Source organism: Chrysochloris asiatica, unplaced genomic scaffold, assembly GCF_000296735.1.
Source record: "Chrysochloris asiatica unplaced genomic scaffold, ChrAsi1.0 scaffold00267, whole genome shotgun sequence".
NCBI lineage: Eukaryota > Metazoa > Chordata > Mammalia > Afrosoricida > Chrysochloridae > Chrysochloris > Chrysochloris asiatica.
The window spans coordinates 3,535,980-3,558,882 of NW_006408785.1; the positions used below are offsets into that span (position 1 = coordinate 3,535,980).

Genomic DNA, 22,903 nt, shown 5'->3' on the forward strand with positions numbered 1-22,903 from the left:
TCTTATGTTTGTTCAAAGGCTGTCTGTCTGCTAGACAGAGGTTTGCTATGTGCAATTCCACCCCTTTTCCCCGAGACTGCCCTACCTGAGCTGCCTGTCCAGGGAAGCCCTGGAAGTCCCCCTCTATTATGTATTTTTAATGATTGAAAAGAACCAAAAGAAAATTAATACGTCATGTTAATATTTGTTTTCATATTGTCTGTGATTGTTTTCCTGTTGCAATGACTGAGTTGAATGTTTATGATAAAGACTGTATTTCTGACTTTTTACAGTAAAGTTTGGGGACCTTTAACATCAAAACACTTAACCCTTGGGTTATACTTTTTCTTCTAGATGTTTGGGTTTATATTGAGTATTATTAAAAATTTTAGCATTCCTTGATTTATTTTGTATTATAAAGGAGCTTTAAAATAAAACTCACAAACATCTGGGACCTATGGATGATAGTAGCACAGCTGTGATACTTTGTGATTTGGAAATATATTTTGTATTGTACTGTGGAAAAACTCACACCATTACTTGTCTATGAATCATTAGAAAAAGTCATCCCCATTGGCAAATAAAATGGAGTTTTATTCATGGTGTACATCACTAATGTCAGTAGTTCGAAACTACCAGCTGTTCTGCGGCAGAAAGATGAGGCTTTCTGCTACCATAAAGATTTACAGCCTCGGAAACCCTGTACAGGGTCACTATGAGTCAGAACCGACTCCACGGTAGATAACAACAACAACAACATCACTAATATATGTAGCTAATTTGTATTCATCAGGATATTTTCCAAAGTGGATAGAATATTAGCTGGAAAGTTAGAAATAAAGCTACACACTTAGTGACTTAGCTAATAGGGCATATGAGTGAGACTCAAGGAATTAGCCTAGTTATGAAAAAGATTCATATTCGTAAAGCCACACACTTAGTTACTAGGCTAATTGGACGTATGAGTGAGACTCAAGGAATTAGCCTAGTTGTGAAAAATATTCATATTCAAGATGCCTACTATGTGTCAGTGCTTTCATTGTCGCCGAATTTTTACTCCTACGACATTGCCATTTTCCTAGATGAAGGCATCAAGGCTTAAAGCGAAAGTTTATTAGTCATGAAACTAATAAGTACAAAGCCAAATCAGGTCTTTTAAGTCAAGATTTGTGGTCTTTCCATAAATTAAGAAGCCCTGGTGGAGTAGTAGGTTGTGTGTTAGTCTGCTAACAGTACAGTCAATAGTTGGAATCCAGCAATGGGGAAAAGATGAGGCAATCTGCTCCCACAAAAATTTACAGTCTTAGAAACACAAAGGGGCAGTTCTGGTGTATCCTGTATGATCACTATGAGTCAGAATTATCTCTGTGGCAGAGGGTTCCATAAAATCAGTGGTAAGACATTGCCTTAGGTATCTAATATTGCTATGACAGAAATACCACAAGTGGATGGCATTAAAAACCATAATGCATTTTCTTACAGTTTAGGTGACTAGAAGTCCAAATTCAAAGTGTCCACTCTAGGGGAAGGCTTTCTTTGTTGGCTCTGGGTTAAGGTCCTTGTCTCTTTTCAGCATCTTTAGACCCAGTATTCCTTAGAGATTTCCATACATCTTGGCATCAATCTTCCCCTTAATCTAGGAGTTTCACAGTTCAGGAACCCCAGGTCCAAAGGACATACTCTGTTCCTGGCTCTTTTATCTTGGTGGTAGCAGGTCCCTCAAAGCTCTGCTCACTTCTTGTTTTGTATCTCAAAAGAGACTGATTTATTGTTTGCATGTGATCTCATTAACATCATAGAAGTAAGGATTTACAAAACATAAGTTAATTACATAGGATCTGAAATGATCACATCATGGAGGTAATTACATCATATTGTTGTTGTTAGGTGCAGTCCAGTCAATTCTGACTTATAGTGACCCTGTGTAGAGTTTCAAGAGTCCTGGTGTAGCACTGTGGGTTAATGTGCCAGACTGCAAAGTCATTTAACTGCAAGGATGGTGGTTCAAGCTCACCAGTTGCTCCTGGGAAACTGTATACAGGATCGCTATGGGTCAGAACCGACTCGATGGCACTTAACAACAACAACATATAGTTTCCCAGGAGTGGCTCATGGGTTTGAACCACCAACCTTATGGTTAGCATTCCAGAGTCAATGCTGCTGCTATATAACTTTGAGTAGGTTTAACTCATAGGGATCCTGTGTAGTATTCTAAGGCTATAAAATCTTTATAGGAGAAGAAATTCTCATCTTTCTTGCACATGGAGGTGATAACTACATCTTAACTGCTCAACCAGCTAGAATCCTAACCAAGCTGATAATGCTGGCAAAAATCTTAATGACCACATTTATTATTTCAAGTTGTGAGCTAATTTGGAATTACTAATCCAGCTGGACAATTAATTCTCTTTCTAAATGTTGCCCCTTGTTTGAGTTTATTAGTTCTATCTCTTGCTTATCAGATTGTCAAAGTCAATAAAGTAGAAAATGTTGAAGAAATAAATGATACTGTCACTGATTCTTATGTCATAAAAGAGAAAAATAGTTAAATATACTGACCAAAAAGCATGTTTTAATCATTTCAGTTCAATAAATTTTGTTTCCCATTTCTTCATTCTCAAAAGGGTGATTTATTTTTAGTTTTGTTATTGGTGGTTATCTCAGTTTTGCTTTTATAATCAGTAAATATAGAAATTAAAGGAAGTCTGAATAAACATGGGAGTTTTTCACTTTATAAGTAATCAGAGAAGACAAATAGATTAGATAGAAAAAGACAAGAGGTCAGCTCCTATGCTATAATGAAACATCATGGTTTTAGATATTCATGATGATAGATGATAGGGAAAATGCATAATGTCATTGGTTACTGGTGTTCAAAATGTGTCACTTGTTTTACTTTTTAAAATGTGTAATTTTGAAATAGGAATATTTTATATTGACAAAGCCAGTTATTTCTTATGTCTTTATGTAATGCGAACATCATTCAGTTGTGCAAAAAGCAAGTGAAAATTTTCAAACTTTGAAGAAATCAAGGACAGTGTAATATGTACGTATGTATGTAGCGTAGTGGTTACGAATCGGGCTGCAAACCGCAAGATCAGCAGTTCGAAACTACCATCTGCTCCGCGGGAGAAAGATGAGGCGTTCTGCTCCCGTAAAGATTAACAGCCTCGGAAACCCTGTTCAGGGTCGCTATGAGTCGGAACCGACTCCATGACACATAACAACAACAATCTATGAGCATATCTTTTGAAAGACTCAACTCCTGAATGGCATGTATTGGATGCAATACTCTCCCCGCCCCCCTTTGGAATGCAGTTTTGCGGCATGTGCCAAGGATCTTAGCAATGTGCTTACCCTTTTGAACTTTTTACTTCTAGAAATGTACCCAGATCAAATGTGAAAGAAGCTGATCATTATGTTAATTATAAGAGTGAAAAAAATTTAAACTACCTGATTATGAAACTATAGAAAAATGATTAACCAGCTATGTTGTTGTTAGATGTCATTGAGTCATTTCCGACTCACAGTGACCACATGTACTACAGAACAAAACACAGCGCAGTCCTGAGCCATCTCACAGTCATGTGATGTCTGAGCTTGTGGTTGCTGTCATTGTGTCTGCCCAGCTAGTTGAGACTCGTCTTCTCTAGTGAGCATGATGTCATTTTCCAGGGACTAGTCTCTCATGTTGGCATATCTAAGGTACATGGGACTTTCTCTCACTATTCTTGCTAGTAAGGAACTTTATGATTATACTTCTGAGATAAATTTGTTCATTCTTCTGGCAGTGTGGTATATTCAGTATTCTACACAAACACCATAATTTAAAGGCATTAATTCTTCAGTTATCCTTACTTACTGTCCAGCTTTTGTATACATATGAGGTAATTATAAATACCATAGTCTGAGTCAGGCTTACTTTAGTCCTCAAAGAGACATCTTTGTGGTTTTGTTGTTGTTGCTGTTGTTGTTATAACACTTTGAAGAGGTCTTTCCCAGTAGGTTTACCCCCTGCAATGTCACCTGATTTCTTGACTGTGGTTTCCATAGGCATTTATTGTGGACCAAGTAAAATTAAATCCTTGACTATTTCAAAAATTTCTCTGTGTATTGTGATGCTGCTTACTAGTCCAGTTGTGAAGATTTTTGTTTTCTTTATGCTAACAGGTAGAGAGTCATCTTTGATGTTCATCAGTAAATGCTTCAAAGCCTTTTCACTTTAAGCACATAAGACTGTGTTACCCTCATATGGTGGGTTGTCAGTGAGTCTTCCTCTAATCCTGATGCTATATTCTTCTTCATATAGTCCAGTTTCTCAGATTATTTGCTTATCATGCAGATCGTATAAGTGTGGTGAAAAGTTACAACTCTGACATATACCTTGCCTAATGTAACCCACATAATATCTCCTAGTTCTGTTTGAACACCTAGCTCTTTGTCTGTATATAGGTTTCACATGAGCACAATTAAATGTTCTGGAATTTTCATTCTTGTCAATATTATCCATGCTTTGTTATAGTTTACAGAATCTGATCCCTTTGTATAGTCAGTGAAACACAGGCAAGTATCTTTCTCGTATTCACTGCTCTCAGCCAAGTTCCGTCTGATGACAGCAGTGACACACTCCTTCCATGTTCTCTTCAGAATCTCTGAATTTCTAGCAGTTCCCTGTAGAGGCATTCCTACAACCATTTTAAATTGTCCTCAGCAAGATTCCTTTTAAGTATGGTATTAATGATATCATTCAATAATTTCTGCATTCTATTGGATCACCTTTCTTTGTAATAGTTATAAGACATAGCTGTCTTATAAGTTTCTTGGCATATACCTCTAGTACAGCATCCATATTTTGAAGCATTTCAATTGGTGTTCCAGAACCCTTCAATTCTTGCAGTCTTGTCCTTTGCCAATGCCTTCAGTGTAGCTCAGAATTCTTCCTTCAGCAATATTGATTCTTGACAGTATGCTACCTCCTGAAATGGTTGAATGCCCACCATTTTTTGGGGGAAGGGTACAGTGACTCTCTGTATTCCTCCCATCTTCTTTTGATACTCCTATGTTGTTCAGTATTTTGCTCATGTTGTTGTTTAGTGCTGTCAAGTCAGTTCTGACTCATAGCGACCCTGCAGAGGGTCCCCCGAAGAGCAGCTGGTGGGTTTAAGCTGCTGACTTTGTGGTTCCCAGTCCAGTGTTGATCCTACAGCGCCACACCATGAATCCATAGACTCCTTCAGTATTTCAACTTGAGGCTTGAGTTTTTCTTTTCTTTCAGTTTGAGAAAAGCTGATTATGTTCTTCCCTTTTCGTTTTCTAACTTCAGGTCTTTGCACACTTCATTATCATATTGTATTCTGTCCTTTAGCACTATTCTTTGAATTTGTCCTTTCATCTCCTTTATTTTGTCATTTCTTCTGTTGGATTTTATGTTCAAGAGTGGGTTTCGTAGTCTCTTTTGAAATCCATCTTGGTCATTTCCTTTTTGGTGTCTTCATATATGTCTTTGTTTTCATACCACAGCTGTTGTGGTCTTTGATTATTAATATTCAATGCATTGAATATATTCTTGATATTATCTTTAAATTCAGGTGGAATATACTCAAAGTTTTACTTTGGCTCTTGTAGACTAGTTTCAATATTGTTCAACTTTAAGTTGAACTTGTGTATGGTCTGTTCCAAAATTGTCCTCTGGCCTTGTTCTAACTTATGATATTAAGCTTTTTTATCATCTCTTTCCACAGATGTATTCATTTGGATTCCTGTATATTCTCTTTGGCAATATCCACATGCATAGTCACCATTTATCTTGTTGAATTATAGTATTTGTAATGAGTAAGTTGGTGTTGCAAATGTCTATCATGCGATCTCTGGTATTGTTTCTATCACCAATACTGTATTTTTCAACCATTCATCCTTCTTCTTTGTTTCCAACTGTTGCATTCTAATCACAAATAATTATTAATGCACCTTGACGGCATGTTTCATAAATTTCAGACTGAAGAAGTTGGTAAAAATCTTCAATTTCCTTATCTTTGGTATTTGTTTTACGTTAGTTAGTATGTAATTTGGAATCATTGTATGAAATGGTCTTCTTTGTATTAAAAGGCATACGAATATTATCTTATCACTGACAGCATTGTACTTCTTGAAATTTCTTTATAACAGTAGATGCAACACCATTTCTTTCCAATATGTCACTCATTGCATAGTAGATCATATGATTATCTGAGGCAAAATGTTCAATGCCAGTCCTTAAAGGAACATTCTATGTCATATTGTTGTTGTTAAGTGACATGGAGTCAGTTCCGACACATAGTGACTCTGTACAGGGTTTCTGAGGCTATAAATCTTTACGGGAGCAGAGAGCCTCATCTTTCTCCCGTGGAACAGCTGGTAGTTTCGAACTGCTGAGGGTAGGTATTGAGGAGGAATCTCAAGCTGTTCAGATGCTGTCTGGGTTGCTTAAGTCCACACATGCCAACAGCAGACAGTGGTAGTCCAGTAAGGGTTCTTGACAGGGCATGGCAAGATGTTAATGAGCTCTTGAGGTTGGTAAAATAGAGAATCAATGAAAAAGAGGAAGGACACATGCTACCATTTGCTTCAATTTGATTTAAAAATCCTATTTGTAAAAAACACTCAAAAACAACCCTATAGAAATAAAGATTGCAGCGTAGCTAACCATATGGGGCAGTTTTATTTGCCATATGGGATTTCTATAACTCAAAAGAGCCTTGGCTACACCTAAAACAGAGATATGTAGTTTATTATGTACAAGGCAGTGTGTTATGTATTTTTTATAAATTAATTTAATCCTCACAGCAAGATAATGAAGTATTTATAACTGTTCAAGTATCCCCATACAGAAGTTGCATGATTCGTCTATAGATATTGGATCTTTAAATTGAGAAAAACTAGTGCTCCGAAATAAGGGGCCCTGAGTGGATTATGAGCTGAGCTGCTAATTGCAAGATCAGCAGTTTGAATATACCAGTTGTTCTAGGAGATAAAGATGAAACTTTCTGCTCCTATTAAGAACTACAGACTCAGAAACCCTATACAGGGTCCCTATGAGTTGGAACCAATTCATTGGCATGCAACCACCATCACCATGATGACAGACCCAGATATTCAGCCTATAAAGTTTGCAGGTTTATCTTTATTGTTCTGTTTCTCTTCTGGAATGGACATGCTTGAATATTTTATCTTTAGCTATTTTTAAAATAATTATAATCAGCATAGTATAAAGCTATGTATTTATTAGGTAAAAAGTTATCAATTTAATAAACATTTTTGTTTTAAAGAAGTTTATAAGATTTATAATTGATTTATCTTGCCATTCAAGAAACTATACTTTCATACAAAAAATATCCAATTTATTTTCAGAGTATAAATTAGTGTATATTGTTGTTGTTGTTATCAAGTGCTGGCCTTGTGATTCAAACCAACCTTACAGTCCAGTGCTTTATCCCACTGTCCCACACCAGGACTCCCAATGAATGTATGGTGGTGGTACTGGTTATGTGCTGTGGAATCAGTTTTAACTCATAGCAACCTTGTATAGAGTTTATGAGGCTGTAAATCTTTATGGGAGCAGAATGCTTTATCTTTCTCCCATGGAACAGCTGGTAGTTTTATTTATTTATCTATCTATCTATCTATCTATCTATTTATTTTATGTTTTATTGTGAATTATATGATATTTTACATGAGAAAACTTTAGTTTTACATTCATTCCACCGGTTATCGTTTCATTGCCATGGTTCCAATCCCTTCCATTCATCATCAACCTACCAAAGTGTATACCCTATAAACCTGCCCCCTACACTCCCCCCACCCCCCTCATTCTTGAGCACACAGTCCCTCTCCCTCTCTGGATCCAGAGTCCGCAGCCGCTTCATCACTCCATGTCATCGTCTTTGCCTCTATCTCGGGCCTCGCTGCTTCTCTGGGTAGGGTCCCGCTCTCGGCTCTTCTCCGTTGATGGTCCTAGAGACCTCCGCTCCTAGACTGGAAAGTTAATCACTCCCTTCCTTGCTACAAAATGTCTACCTTTACATTTCCAACCCTCACAATCAGTCCTGATAACTATCATTCACTATTGTATCACAAGTGACCCTTCTGCATTTCATTTCATCAACAGCTGGTAGTTTTGAACTGCTAACCTTTAGGTTGGTAACCCCACTCATAACCACTGCAATACCAGAGCTCCTTAAATAAGTGTATGTTGTTGTTGTTATGTACCATGGAGTCGATTCCGACTCATAGCGACCCTGTACAGGGTTTGCGAGGCTGGAAATCTTTACGGGAGCAGAAAGCCTCATCTGTCTCCCACGGAACAGCTGGTAGTTTCAAACTGCTGACCTTAAAGTTCACAGCCCGATTCGTAACCACTATGCTACCAGAGCTCCTAAATAAGTGTATATATGTATATAATTAATAAAATGCCTAAGGATAGATTCTATGTTATGTAATGTGCATACATAGATTCTTTATCTTAACTTTTTACTATGATTTTATTTGTGTCTTATGGCAAAGTTGTATTACTATAACAGATAACTAGAAAAGATGGACATTTTAAAGAATTATTTTAAGGGGAGGAGCTAAGATAGCAACCTAGTTATATACATCACACCATTCCTTTAGGACAAGATCCAAGAAACTAGTGAAACTGATACAGATGATAAAACCTGAGCATCCAATGAAAGGAGAAAGATTTCAGTTAAATACCAAATACAGGAAAATAATAATTTAAAGCAGTTTAATAAGAAAAGATACAGAGCAAAGGTGTCCTGTCAGCTGGTATAGCACAGCATCACCTTTCTAAGACCAGCAGGTGAAAGGGGAAAAGTGGTTCCAGAAATCAGGATTAAACATGAGTCACTCAGTGACTGAAATTTTGTGACCAAAATCCTCAGGAATGTTGAAGCCTTGCTTGAACACTTGTAAATATGTGCAGGACATACCCAGGGCACATAACTGAGCAGCCGCATCTTAGTACATGCTAATAAGGAAGAACACCCATAAAAATTCTGTATTTTTACTTCCTTGTGAGATATGTTTATAGGTTGGACTGGTTTATCTAGTACTCTAGGCATAACTAGTACTCTAGGTTTGTCTTTACAAACCTTCTGCTGGTGCAGAGGAGAATGCAGGCCCCTAGGAGGGGTTTAGACCAGGTTCCCAAAGAACTGCATATGCTCAACATCCTAGAATAAGTTCTGTCTGCTCTATCAGAGGCCTTTGCAGTGGAATCAATCTTGAAGAAATGCTACACACACACACCCAATTAATATGGATCCTTACTCCCTGGAAATCCCTACTTATACAGTGTAGTGGTTATGAATCGGGCTGCGAACTTCAAGGTCAGCAATTCGAAACTACCAGATGCTCTGTGGGAGAAAAATGAGGCTTTCTGCTCCCGTAAAGATTTACAGCCTCAGAAACCCTATACAGGGTCGCTATGAGTCAGAACCGACTCCACGGCACTTAACAACAACAACAACAATTTTCCTAGATTCATGCTTTCAACATTCCACATTTTTATTATTAATGAATATTTGTAGCTTTTTCATCTCATTTTGAATCAGGCCGTTTCAGCAAAGGAAGGTCCAGAAAGCTTTCCTGGATCCAGGTCATTAAAGTCAACTCTATTTTGAGTAGGCACATCTTCCCCAAATACATTTTGAGTGGATTAGCATTGGACAGCTGACTGCAATGTTGACAGTTGAAACCCACAAGCTGACTCATGTGAGAAAAGTGAGCTTGTCCGCTCCACGACTCATAACTTTGGAAGCCCTCAGAGTACTCGGTGCTTTTCTATAGTGAGGGTCGTTATGAGTCAGAATTGATTCAGTGGGTTTTTTGGTTCCAAACTGAGGGGTTCTTTTTTGGTTCCAACCTAAGGGGTTCATCTTCTAGCTGACACTATATCAGACAATGGTCTGCTGCAATTCATAAGACTTTCAATTGCTAGTTTTTAGTAAGTAAACTCCCATAGTTCTTCTTAGACTGACTTAATATGGAAGATCCACTGAAAATATTTTACCATGGGTGACCATGCTGGTATTTGAGATGTCAGATGTCAGTGGCACATTACAGTACCACCAACTGACAGATGAATTCTGGAAATTCCTCAATAGACAATAATTCATTTGAAGGCTAAAACTCTGTCTTATTTCCAATGTATCCCATATTCTTCATAATGCTTGGCCTCTTGTTGTTGTTGTTAAGTGCCGTTGAGTCGGTTCCGACCCATAGCGACCCTGTACAGGGTTTCCGAGGGTGTAAATCTTTACGGGAGTAGAAAGCCTCATCTTTCTCCCGTGGAGCGGCTGGTAGTTTCAAACCGATGACCTTAAGGTTCGCAGCCCGATTCGTAACCACTACGCTACCAGAGCTCCTTTGTAGACAACCTATAAATACCTTTGAATAAATGAATAAGAAAGAGGAAATGGAAAAGTCTGAAAAATATAATGGCCTTTTTAAAAAATTTACTCTTTATATTTCATGTACGATTCCTTGCTTATATGTATGATCAAAATACATGATTTTTAAGGTAATAATAAATATATGTATTAGAAAAAGAGATGAGCCTCTTTTCTCCACAACTCTAGATATTTGGTGTTAAAATGGTTCTTTGTATATTTGGTCTTTAATCTTATAAAGCCAAAAAACCACACTAATGCCATCTTGTCATACGGCTCCTATAGGACGAAGTAGAACCACTCCATTTCCAGGATTGTAGTGCTGGTGTGGCACTACATGATAATGCACTGTACTGAAAAATCCATTTGAACCACAAAGTGGGCAGTTCAAACACACCAGATGCTTCTAGGAAACTCTATACAAGGGTCACTATGAGTTGGAACCAACTCGACAGCATTTAACAACAACAACAATTTTTAGGAAATCACACTTTCTCCTGTGTAATTACCAGTAGATTTGAACCACTCACCTTTCAGTTAGCATATAAGCACTTAACTACTGTCCCCTAGAGCTCCTTTCAAGTTTAGACAACCCTCTTTTAATGGGCAAGCCTGCAAGAGTTTATCTGTTGCTTGGCTTCCTTTCTACTCTAAAATATTTTTATATACAATGAAAGTAGCTAACGATGCAATGCTGAATCATTATTAGTTCCAATTTGTGGGATTGTGTCTTGTAGTAATGAGCATTTAGAGTCGGTTTCTGCTAACACTAGTTACCCTGGACTTTCCCCCGCCAGAGGACCTTATCTTCATTCGCAAACATTCCTTTCCTCCTGGAAACATCTTCTGCAGTGTTCTTGCCAGGTAAATACATCCCTGCCTGAAATATTAAATCAATACATCAAATTTATTGGTATGAGTTGAAACCTGACACCAAAGAGGATACAGGACAGCTACCTCAAGTCAGAGGTCACTATACAGAACTACTTTAAAATTATTGAGTTACACATGTGAAATGTTTGCTGCTATATCTCAGTTGGAATTTAATTTTTAACAAGAGAAAAGGTGATAGGAATTAGAGCCACACTATTTTTTTTCTTTCTCTGTCACTCTTTTGTTTATTTTTTAAAGATACACATTTAACCAGAATGATTGGCAAACAGAACACACCTTACAGGATTGTTTATTTAATCAATAGATTGCAACTGTCCTAAGGTAACTTTAATATGTCATCTCTATTTGGTTGCCAAGAAGATAATCCTACTCATGTTTTTATTTCCCCAACCATATCCTTCATTCAAAATCTCTAGCTGAAAATCTCTTAACAGTTATACCAGAGGGATCTTCGGTGGTGAGAGATTTGAGCTCGGAGAAACCAGCATCCTATCTAAGAAAGGAGAGTTTCCATTTGCATGCGTTATTAAGGCTCAACCACAATTTCTCTGTAACTGTATCTTATCCTTCAATTATCTAACCTTCCATGGAATTTAGAATGGTTTAAAGTAGCCTATAGAAGCTTTCGTGCATAAACTCCTAAGGTGGACTAAACAAGCATAGCTGATATGCAAGGCTAGTAACTAGCCTTCTCACTCCTTTGGATGGGAAATATTGTGAAATGTAGAAATGCACAATCATGGGTGGCAGCCCTGAGTAAAAGGGCAATGTCCTCATTAGCATAATGTATGAAATATTTGTGGGTCACAGTATGGGAGATGGTCTGTGGCACTCAAGGACACATCCATGTCTCACTTAGCATGAGTCACAAGTATGTTGGTACCTGTGAGTTTACTAGTAAAATAGTTCTTGACTGTGTCAGAAAACACCAATCCAGCTTGATGCCATATACAGGAACCATGAGGAAAAACCTGTTTTGATGCATGGCTAATATTTGACCTACAAACTGATCATATTCATGGTCTAACCTCAAAGCTCCCCTCTCAGAACCACTATTTTCTGATGCTCTGATTGCAACTGTTGGTTGCCTCTTATCATAACATTTCACACCTAAATCTTCCTTCCCCATATGTAAACTGAGCTGGTGTTTTCAATAACTAACATCTCTGTCTGGAGCTGCTTTTCCACGATACAGATGAAATAGCTCTAATTTAATATGATTACTGACAACATATTGAGCTGGTGCCAATTTCAGGATACAAAAGTAAGTGAATGACTTTTTACCAGTGGTTGTGACAGCATCATTTGTTAAATACACATAGAAAAAGTAACCATGAATGGATTAATTATTGAATATTTTTTTTAAAAAAATACAGTGTTCATATTGGTTGTAATGCTCATATATGGTGTAACTATTTGTAATGAGATAAATGTTGTTGTTTGTTGTTAGGTGCCATCAAGTTGGTACCAACTCATAGTGACGCTGTGCACAACAGAATGAAACACTGCCCGATCCTGGACCAACCTCAGTCATTGCCATGCTTGAGCCCATTGATGCTGCCACTTTGCCAATCCATCTCACTGGGTGTCTTCCTCTTTTTCTCTGACCCTCCACCTTATTAAACATGATATCCCTCTCCAGCGACTGGTCCCTCCTGACAATATGTCTGAAATATGAGAGACGAAGTTTGTCCATCCTGGCCTCCAAGGAGCACTCTGGTTGCACTTCTTCCAACAAAGATCTGTTGGTTCTTTCAGCAGCCCATGGCACTTTCAATATTCTCCTCCAACACCATAATTCAAAAGCACCAATTCTACGGTTTTCCTTATTCACTGTCCAGCTTTCACTTTCATATGAGGTTACTGAAAATACCATGGCTTAGGTCAGGCTCACCTTAGTTCTCAAGGTGATATCTCTGCTCTTCAACACTTTAAAAAGGTCTTGTGCAGCAGACTTGCCTAATGCAGTATGTTGTTTGATTTCTTGACTGTTACTTCCATGAGTGTTGATAGTTGATCTAAGAAGAATGAAGTCCTTGACAACTTCAATCTTTTCTATGTTGATAAGAATGTTGTTTATTGGTCCAGGGGTGAGGATTTTTGTTTTCTTTACATTGAGAGGCAATCCGTACTGAAGGCTGTGCTCTTTGATCTTCATCAGTAAGTATTTTAAGTCTTCTTCACTTTCAGCAAACAAGGTTGTATCATCTGCATATTGTATGTAGGTTGTTAATGAGTCTTCCTCCAATCCTGATGCCACATTTTTCTTCATAGAACCCAGCTTCTCATATTATTTGCTCAGCATACAGGTTGAATAAGTATGGTGAAAGAATACAACCCTGTCACACACCTTTCTTAATGAGATAAATAGTCAACAAGAAATTTTATTCAATTTCCTATTAAAATGAAACCTTAAACTATGAAAAATTCTGACATTCATGTTTTTATGCTTTGGTATTTTGTTTATTACAGAGAAAAAAATGGAACGAAGACTGACGCGCAGGGTTAGGGAAAGAGGAAGGAAAAAGGAAGGAATGAAATATCCAATTATAGAAGCATGGATAGATAAGATGTGGTTGATGCCAACAATAAAACAAACAAACAAAAGCCAAACCCATTGGTGTTGAGTCATTTTGACTCATGGCAACTCAATGTGCTTCAGAGTAGAACTGCATCTAGTGTTTTCAATGCCTGTGACGTTGTGGACTACAGTTGAGTAATTAAAATGAAACTATAGTTGTCATTTTGATTGATCCCAAAATGAAAGCGTTAAAAAGAACCCCACAGACAAACTTCAGAATGATCCCTAAAGAATGACATGCCACATGCCATCTTGAGAATTAAGAAAGAGTGAGAGGGACCAGTTTGAGGAACAAAAGCCAAATACAACTGTAATTTCAGATTTTGTTAATCTTTTACATGTCTCCGGGTTATATCAGGTACTTATAATACATAGAGTCCATAATCCAATGTGATGAGTGAAATGTATGCAAGTTAGAGTGAACACACTATACTTAATATACATATTGGTGTCCTGGTATGGCACTGTGGATTAAAGCAATGAACTGCAAAATCGTTTTGAACCACAAGGGCAGCAGTTCAAGCTCACCAGCTGCTCCTTGGAAACCCTATACATGGTCGCTATACATAATCAGAATCAACTTGATGGCACATAACAACAATACATACATATATATATATATTGTTTAAAACAGATATATTTAAAAATTGTTTAGGGAAAAGGGTCAAAATTGAAATCAGGAAAACTGGCTTTTGGCACAGATTTGATTATACTCCTTTGGAAAGTAAACATTACAAATTTCTTTTATTTAGTAGTTCCATTTCAATTTATGCCTTTGTGGTTAGGTCATTGAATAAATTATCTTTTTATATATCCTGATGGAATCCTGGAATTACATTGTAGGATAAACACTGGACTGCAAGGTCCGTTTGAATAGCAAGAAAGTCAGTGGTTCAAACTCACCAGCCAGTCCTCAGAAACCCTATACAGGGTCTCTAAGAGTCTGACCCAACTTGGTAGCATTTAACAACAAAACAAACATATGGTCGATAAGGTACTCAAGTGGGGAAAATCTGGGAAATGCTTAGTAGCACAATTAGCAAAGTCCTAGTATGGCTAGTGCTTAAATCTTACAATAGTGTGTAAGCGGCTCCGCAGATTTCCAACAAGAATTCTGACTTCTGTCACTCTATAATACCAATAATACTATAATACTGTAGAATACCAGGACTGAAAGGTACTCTTCATAGACGTCTCTCTGGAAATCTTCATCTGTGAAGGGGGATGGATGGTTGGTTAATAATAAAGGTTTGACTAGTCATATGTTGTTAAAGCATACGCCAGTCTTCTCCCTCATTATATACTTCTCCAACTACTCATTACACTTGTTGGAGAAAGACAAATGGATTACTTTTGTCTTTGGCTTAAGAGGGAGGTAGACTGGACACTCGATTTGTGTTTGTGTGAGTTGGAGGTAGAATAAGAAGTGTTCTTACTCTACCTTGTATGTAAAAGGGGAAGAAAAATTTTATGACCAGAGAAAACTATATAATCAGCAATTCTTATAAAATTAGAACTATTACATTCTAGGGGTCCTGGTGTGGCACAATAAGATAAGCAGTGGACTGCTAACCACAGGTCAGCAGTTCAAACCCACCAGCCACTCCTTGGAAGCCCTATCTATATAGGCTCGCTATGAGTCAAAACTGACCCGGTGGCATTGAACAACAACACTGCATTCTAACTATTCTGTTCCTCAGAATCTGGTGTAGGAAGATATATGAGTTTGAGATGAGGCATTGCATAAAACTATTCACCAAAATGGCAGTCTTAATGGTGTAGTTTCCATTAATACTTGTACAGTATACAGTATTATTGTACAGTGTATAGGATACAGTGGAATGGGAAATTCTAAGAAAATAATAGAAAAAAGGTAAAGGAGAAATTAAAATGAGGATTTATTTATATTATCTATCATGTAAAATGTCAATATTGTATGTGGTGATGGTGGTGGTTATGTGCCGTGGAGTCGGTTCTGACTCATAGCCACCCTGTACAGGGTTTCTGAGGCTATAAATCTTTGCGGGAGCAGAAACCCTCATCTTTCTCCCGCAGAACAACTGGTAGTTTCGAACTGCTGACCTTGTGGTTCGCAACCTGATTCATACCCCTACGTTACCAGAGCTCCTTATTGTATGTGGTATATATATATTAAACAAATCTCAATGCTATCGTTTGAAAAATAATATTTGGTTTCCAAACACAGCTAGTTGAACTTGATTTAATTGTTCTGCTCTGACAAACTATGATTCCTTTGGAAGTTAATTTATTTATATTTCAATATTTTTATCTATACTAAGATATGGTATGCTATTATAGGTTGTAAATGTAGCTCTCATGGTTAAGTTAAACAATATGTGTTAATATAGCAAAGAGCAATATTGACTTTTTGATTTGTTTTATTTTAATATATATTTATAAATCATCTGGGAAGAGCTATTGGATTTTAGATGAGAGGAAGTATCTGCAGATGCTTTTAATGTTGTTGTTTAGTAATGGGAGACGTTTTCAAGTTTTAGTATATAAGATGGTATTTCTCAGAGATGCCTTTGACCTTTGTGAGAAGTTAACAAAGGTGTCCTTCCTCCACTGGATATTGCCCAATACTAGGGCTTCCAACTGGGTGAGCTCAGTGCAGGTTGCATTTCAGTCCCCACTTGGCCCTTGTTCAGGACATGACCTGCTCAGTTAGATCTGGTAACTCTTCCAAAAGATTTGAAGGCTTATAAAATCCTGTTATGATATCACATTAGCAGGACTCCTGGTGTAGCACTGTAGGATCAGCATCAGACTATGAACCACAAGGCTAGTAGATTAAACCCATCAGTTGCTTCTTGGAAATCTATACAGGGTCACTATGAATCAGAACTCACTTAACAGCACTGAACAACAACAACAACCACATTAGCGCAAGGAACACATACTAGAGCAGGCACAAGCAGTAGATAGTAGTCCATTCTTTCAGTTCAGAGATTTTCATGAAACTATACAGTTGTTCAAACAGAACAAGGGGATACTGAATGGTTTTAAATCATGAAAGTTGTGTGGCAGGGTTGTTTCCTCTCACCATACTTATTCAGTCTGTATGCAGAGCAGATAATCCAGGAAACTGAATGATATGAAGAAAAATGTGGCATCAGGATGGACGAAAGAGTCATTAACAATATGTAGATGACACAATCTTGTTTGCTGAGAGCGAAGAGAAATTGAAATACTGACTGATGAAGATGAATGAGTAAGACCTTCAGTATGGATTACATCTCAATGAAGAAGAAAAAAATCCTCACAACTGGGCCAATAAATAACATCATGATAAACAGGGAAAAGATGTTGTCTAAGGACTTCAATTTACATGCATCCATAATCAATCCTCATGGAAGCCACACTCAAGAAATCAACTGACATATTTCAATAGGCAAATCTGCTGCAAAAGACTTCTTTAAAGTAAAGTGTTCAACAGTGAAACTGTCAGTTTGAGGTCTAAAGTGCACCTGACCTAAACCACAATATTTTTAATCACCTTATGTGCATGTGATAGTTGGAGAACAAATAAAGAAGACCATAGAAGAATCAATGCATTTGAATTGTGGTGTTAGTGAAAATTATTGAAAGTACCATGGACTGTCAGAAGAATTGACAGATCTCTGTTGGAAGAAGTACAACCAGAATGCTCCCTGTTGTTGTTAAGTGCCGTTGATTTGGCACCAACCCATAGTGATCCTGTATAGCGTTTCCAAGGAGTGGCTGGTGAGCTTGAACCACTGACCTTGCGATTCAAAGTAACATTGTAGTCCAGTACCACAGCACCACACCAGGATTCTAGAATGCTCCATCGAAGCAAGGATTGTGAGTCTTAGTCTCTCGTACTTGGGACATAATAATAGGAATGACCAGTCCCTGGAGAAGGACATCATGCTTGAAAATAGAAGGGTCATTGATAAAGTGGAATAATATAGCTCCAGGGTCTGTGTGTGAGTGTGTGTACCTTTGGTTTACAGCAACTTAAATTCTAATGATATATCTATTATTGAATGTGAAAATGTAATTAAAGGTCTATTTTGAAATATTTGATTATTAGCTTTGTTGTTGTTAAGTGACATGGTGTCAGTTCTGACTCAACAGCAACCCTGTATAGGGATTCAAAGGAGCAGCTGGTTGGTTTGAACTGCTGACCTTGGGGTTAGCAGTCAAGTGCTTATCCTATAGTGTCACACCAGGACTCCAATTATTAGGTTGCTGTTGCTGTTGGTAAGTGCCATCGAGTCGGTTTCAACCCACAGCGACCCTGTATAGGGTTTCTGAGGAGTTACTGGTGAACTTGAACTGCCGACCTTGCAATTCAAACTGATTTGACAGTCCAGCGAATTAACCCACAGTGCCACACCAGAACTCCATAAGGGATGATAATATTACAGATAGATCATTTCTAATTTATCTATTTTTACATATATTCTGTATATTTTATAGCAAAACGTTTAGCAGCTGGGTTTGGAGTACCTTTAGAAATAAAGACCAAATTAAGGGCTAGATTGGAGACAGTTCTTCAAAAAACATGACAAAATTATTTACTGAAATTATTTTAGAAGTCGTCTATGCCAAATTGCTGCTTTTCACTATAGGTCTTTTTTCTTTCATAGTTAAGACACTCATCTAACTTAATATGTTGTTGTTGTTATTAAGTGTTGTGGATTTGGTTCCAACTCATAGTGACACTATATGGGTTTCTCAGGAGATGCTGGTAGGTTTGAATTGCTTACCTTGTGACTAGCAGTCCAGTGTTTATCCTACAGCACCACACCAGGAGTCCTCTTTTTACTTTTTAACTTTCTATCATGATTTGAGTGAAAGTTTACAGAGCAAACTGGTTATCCATTCAACAATTCATACATTTTTTGTTTCATGACATTCATTGCAATCCCCACACTATAATAGCACTCATCCCACTTCCTCCCTGAGTTTTCCGTTTCCATTTGTCCTTTCTTCCCATCGATTCTTGTTTTTTGAGCTTTATCCCGGAGCAAATACTGTCTGGTTGATATCCTCTGGTTAATTGCTTAATGGAAAACTACCTTCCTGGTACTATTATTCACCCTACAGGCTTGTGTATTGTTTGGCTAAAAGTTGAGTCATGGGAGCATGAAGAATGAAAAAGGTCCTTCTACCAGTTTCTGTCAGACCAGTAAGCTTGACCTTCTTTACGATTTTGAGCTTTGTTCCACAATTTTTTTCCCACTCTATCCAAGACCCTCTATTGTGATCCCTTTCAGAGTGGCCAGCAGTGGTAGCTGGGCACCATCTAGTTCTGTTCTCAGGATCCTGAAAGTTGAGGTTTGCATGGTCCGTTAGTACTTTAGACTAATTGTTTTCATGATTATTTACTTTTCTTTAGTTTTCTTTCCTCCCGAAAGGGGAAAGACCAGTAGTTACATCTTATATGGCTGCACATAAATCTTTAAGCCCCAGCCATTGCTCACCAAAGTAGGATGTAGAACACTGTCTTTGTGAACTATGTTATACCAATTGATCTCCAAGTCTATGCCTATGCCTCCAAGCCCAGCGATTCATTCTTTCAAGGCGTTTGGTTATGGCTAAGAAATTTTACCTACTTTTGCCCTTATTTGCTCCACTACACACATAGATATATTTACAACACATAAAAATATATATGTAGAAATGTCATTTGCCCAACCTATATATGGTCGTGAGGAGAGTTCCTTTCTTTTATCTGTACCTGTTTGTTTTGCAAGTCTGACTATGTCTACACATGTAGATTATAATTTGTTATTACTGATAATTCAGGATTGTATACTAGTAGAATTTACTTTTGTTTTCTACAACTTTTGTATATCTCTCCATGTCTTCCTTTCCTTTAGTCATATAGTGCTGATCACCCTCTTGTTTATTGCCTTTTCCTTCACCCAAGTTTGTTGTTATTGTTAAGTGCCATCAAGTCGGTTCTGACCCATAGCGACCCCATACAGGGTTTCCAAGGCTATAAATCTTTACGGGAGCAGAAAGCCTCATCTTTCTCCCGTGGAACCGCTGGTAGTATCTAACTGCTGACCTTGAGGTTAGCAGCCCAACTAGTAATCACTATACTACCAGAGATCCTGTCACCCAAATTTGAACGTGTCTATTGGGTGTTATAGGATAAGCACTGGACCGCTAACTGAAAGGCTCGCCCCTTAAAAGCCCTAAACAGGGTCACTTTGAGTCGGAACTGACTCCACAGCACTTAATAACATTATTTAGCTGGTGATTTGTCTCCCCTCCCCTCTCATCACTCAATAACCACCAGTGACTTTGTTTGTTTTGTTTTTCTCTGTGTAAACCTTTCCTTGGAGTCCTGGTGTGGCACTGTAGGATAAGCATTGGACTGCCAGTCATAAGGCAAGCAGTTCATACCCACAAGACTCTCCTGAGAAACTCTATGCATGGTTGCTATGAGTCAAAACCAACAAACTTTCTTTAAGGAGCTGTGGCGGCATTCTAGGATAAGCACTGGGCAGTTAAGCACATGGTGAGCAGCACAAAACTATCAGGTATTCTGTGGGAGAAAGATGAGGCTGTCTACTCCAGAAAAGATTTAGAGTCTCAGAAACACTGCATAGGGTGTTGCATTGTTGTTGTTGTTAAGTGCCGTAGAGTCGGTTCTGACCCATAGCGACCCTGAACAGGGTGTCCGAGGCTGTAAATCTTTACAGGAGCAGAAAGCCTCATCTTTCTCCCGTGGAGCAGCTGGTCGTTTCGAACTGCTGACCTTGCGGTTCGCAGCCCGATTCATAACCACTGCATGACTTGGTGGCAGTGGGAATTAGAAACTTTTTCTTGGCTTTTTATAATACTGGACTCATAACAACATTTGTCCTTTTCTGGTTGACTTATTTCACTCAGCATAATGTCCTCCAGGTCCATCTACATTATGAGGTGTTTCTTGACTTCTTTGTTATTCTTTAACATTGCATATCAGTATGAATGGGAACAAGGTGGCTCCATATGATAATGACTGGACTTTGAACCACAATGTTGGCAGTTCGAGTTCACCAGTTGCTCTGAGGGAGAAAGATGAGGTTTTCTGCTCCCCTAAAGATTTTTTTTTTTTTTTAACTCTTTATTGTTAATTGAGTGCAAGTTTACAGAGCAGATCTCCAGTTTTACAGTCAACAAATGGCATATTTTACTTCATTGTAATTATTACAATCCATCAGTTAACAGTATTGACCTCTAATCGCTTTAGCGGTCACATTCCTTCTTACATCACACTGTAACTTCATCTTTCATCTGCTATCCTCCATTCTGTATATTGCCTACACCATCTCACATGTTAACATGTGTCTACAATCTAGGCTGTGAATAAGTCCTACCCCTATGACCATCATAGTATGTTTCTGTTATAAAAAACAAACAAACTTGTTTTTAACTTTTTATAACCGTGGTCCTTTTGTGATTGAATAATTTCACTCAGTATAATGTCATCCCGGTTCATCCATGTTTTGCAGATTTCTCTTCATTCTTCAGCATTTCATAATATTCCATTGTGTTTGTACCAAAGTTTGTTTAACCATTCTTCTCCATAATTTTTAAGTCTCTTATAGATAGCATATTGAAAGATCCTATTTTCTTATCCATTACTCTATTTTCTGTCTTCTGACTGATGACTTAAATCCATTTATATTCAGTATAATTATTGATAGGTATTAATTGATTGCTCTCATTTTGCTGTGTGTGTGTGTGTGTCTGTTGGTTTCTTTGTTCCACATAACATTCTGTATTGAATTCATTTTGTGAATATTCTCTTCATTTTCATTTGTGTTTTTTTGTTGTTGTTAATGTTTTATTGTGAATTGTGTGATAGTTTACATGGGAGAACATTGGTTTTACATTCATTCTATTGTATATCGTCTCATTGCCATGGTTACCATCCCCTCCATGCAGTCCTTCCCCCGTGCCCCCTAGGAGCCCCCTAGGTCTTCAGCACACAGTCACTCTCCCTCTCTGGATCTAGAGTCTCCAGCTGCTCCATTGCTCCAAGTCATCATCTCTGGCTCCATTTCAGGCATCACTGCATCTCTGGGTAGGGTCCCGCTCTCTGCTCTTCTCCCTTGAAGGTCCTAGGGACCTCCACTCCTAGACTGAAAAGTTAATCACTCCCCTCCTTCCTATAAAACATCTACCTTTACATTTCCAACCCTCACAATCAGTCCTGATAACAATTATTCACTATTGTATCACAAGAGACCCATCTACATTTCATTGCATCAGCTCTGCCTAGACAGATTGGATACTACTCACTGGAGATTCTACCTTCCTCCAGGCCGTTCCCTCTTGAAAGCTTGTAAGCCAGTCACTTCTTGCCTTTGTATCCCCCCACCCCTATTTTGGGTAGCCAATATCCAAGTTGCCCATCTAAAGATTTTTTTTTTAAAGAGCTTCTGAAACCCTATATAGAAACACGATATGTTTGAACTGACTCAATGGTACTTAACAATGACAACAATCAATATGATTATTTTTGGTAACAGAAATCTGACTTTATTTGAAGTAGTTTGGAGTTCTTGAATGGTGCAAATGATCAATGCATTCAGTAGCTAACTAAAAGTTTGGAGGGTCAGGTCCACCCTTAGAAGAAAGACTTGATAATTTGCTTTAGAGAAATAAGCTATGGAAAACCTTTGGTGCACAGTGCTACTCAACACATGTGAGATATCATGGGTCTCAATTCTAGACAGCAATTGGTTTGTGTACTTTTGAGTAACTTCACTTAATATACATAATTATATTCATGCTGAGATGAAATCCTTTTCCTTGCAGTATCCTTTCTGAATCCTTCATCTACTGTCAGGCAAGCAAAAAACAAGACTTTTCTCTGTTCTGTGTGACAATATTGAAGATAAACAAAACAGTATACATTCCCCCTGCCTCTGTTGTTGTTGTTAAGTGCAGTCAAGTTGATTCAGACCAATAGTGACCCTTTGGACAGCAAAATGAATCACTGTCTAGACCTCTGCCATCCTCACAATTG

The 22,903-nt window shown here is 37.9% G+C and overlaps 1 protein-coding gene and 1 pseudogene across 1 annotated transcript in view; one reads left to right on the forward strand and one right to left on the reverse strand.

Annotated features, from left to right (window-relative positions):
• Nucleotides 1–11,280, reverse strand: part of LOC102830547 — a 37,299-nt pseudogene extending 26,019 nt beyond the window's left edge.
• LOC102832836 (potassium voltage-gated channel subfamily H member 8-like) overlaps nt 1–22,903 on the forward strand; it is a gene marked incomplete at its 3' end in the record, with an annotated part of 520,053 nt that overhangs the window by 155,005 nt on the left and 342,145 nt on the right. The window lies entirely within an intron of this gene.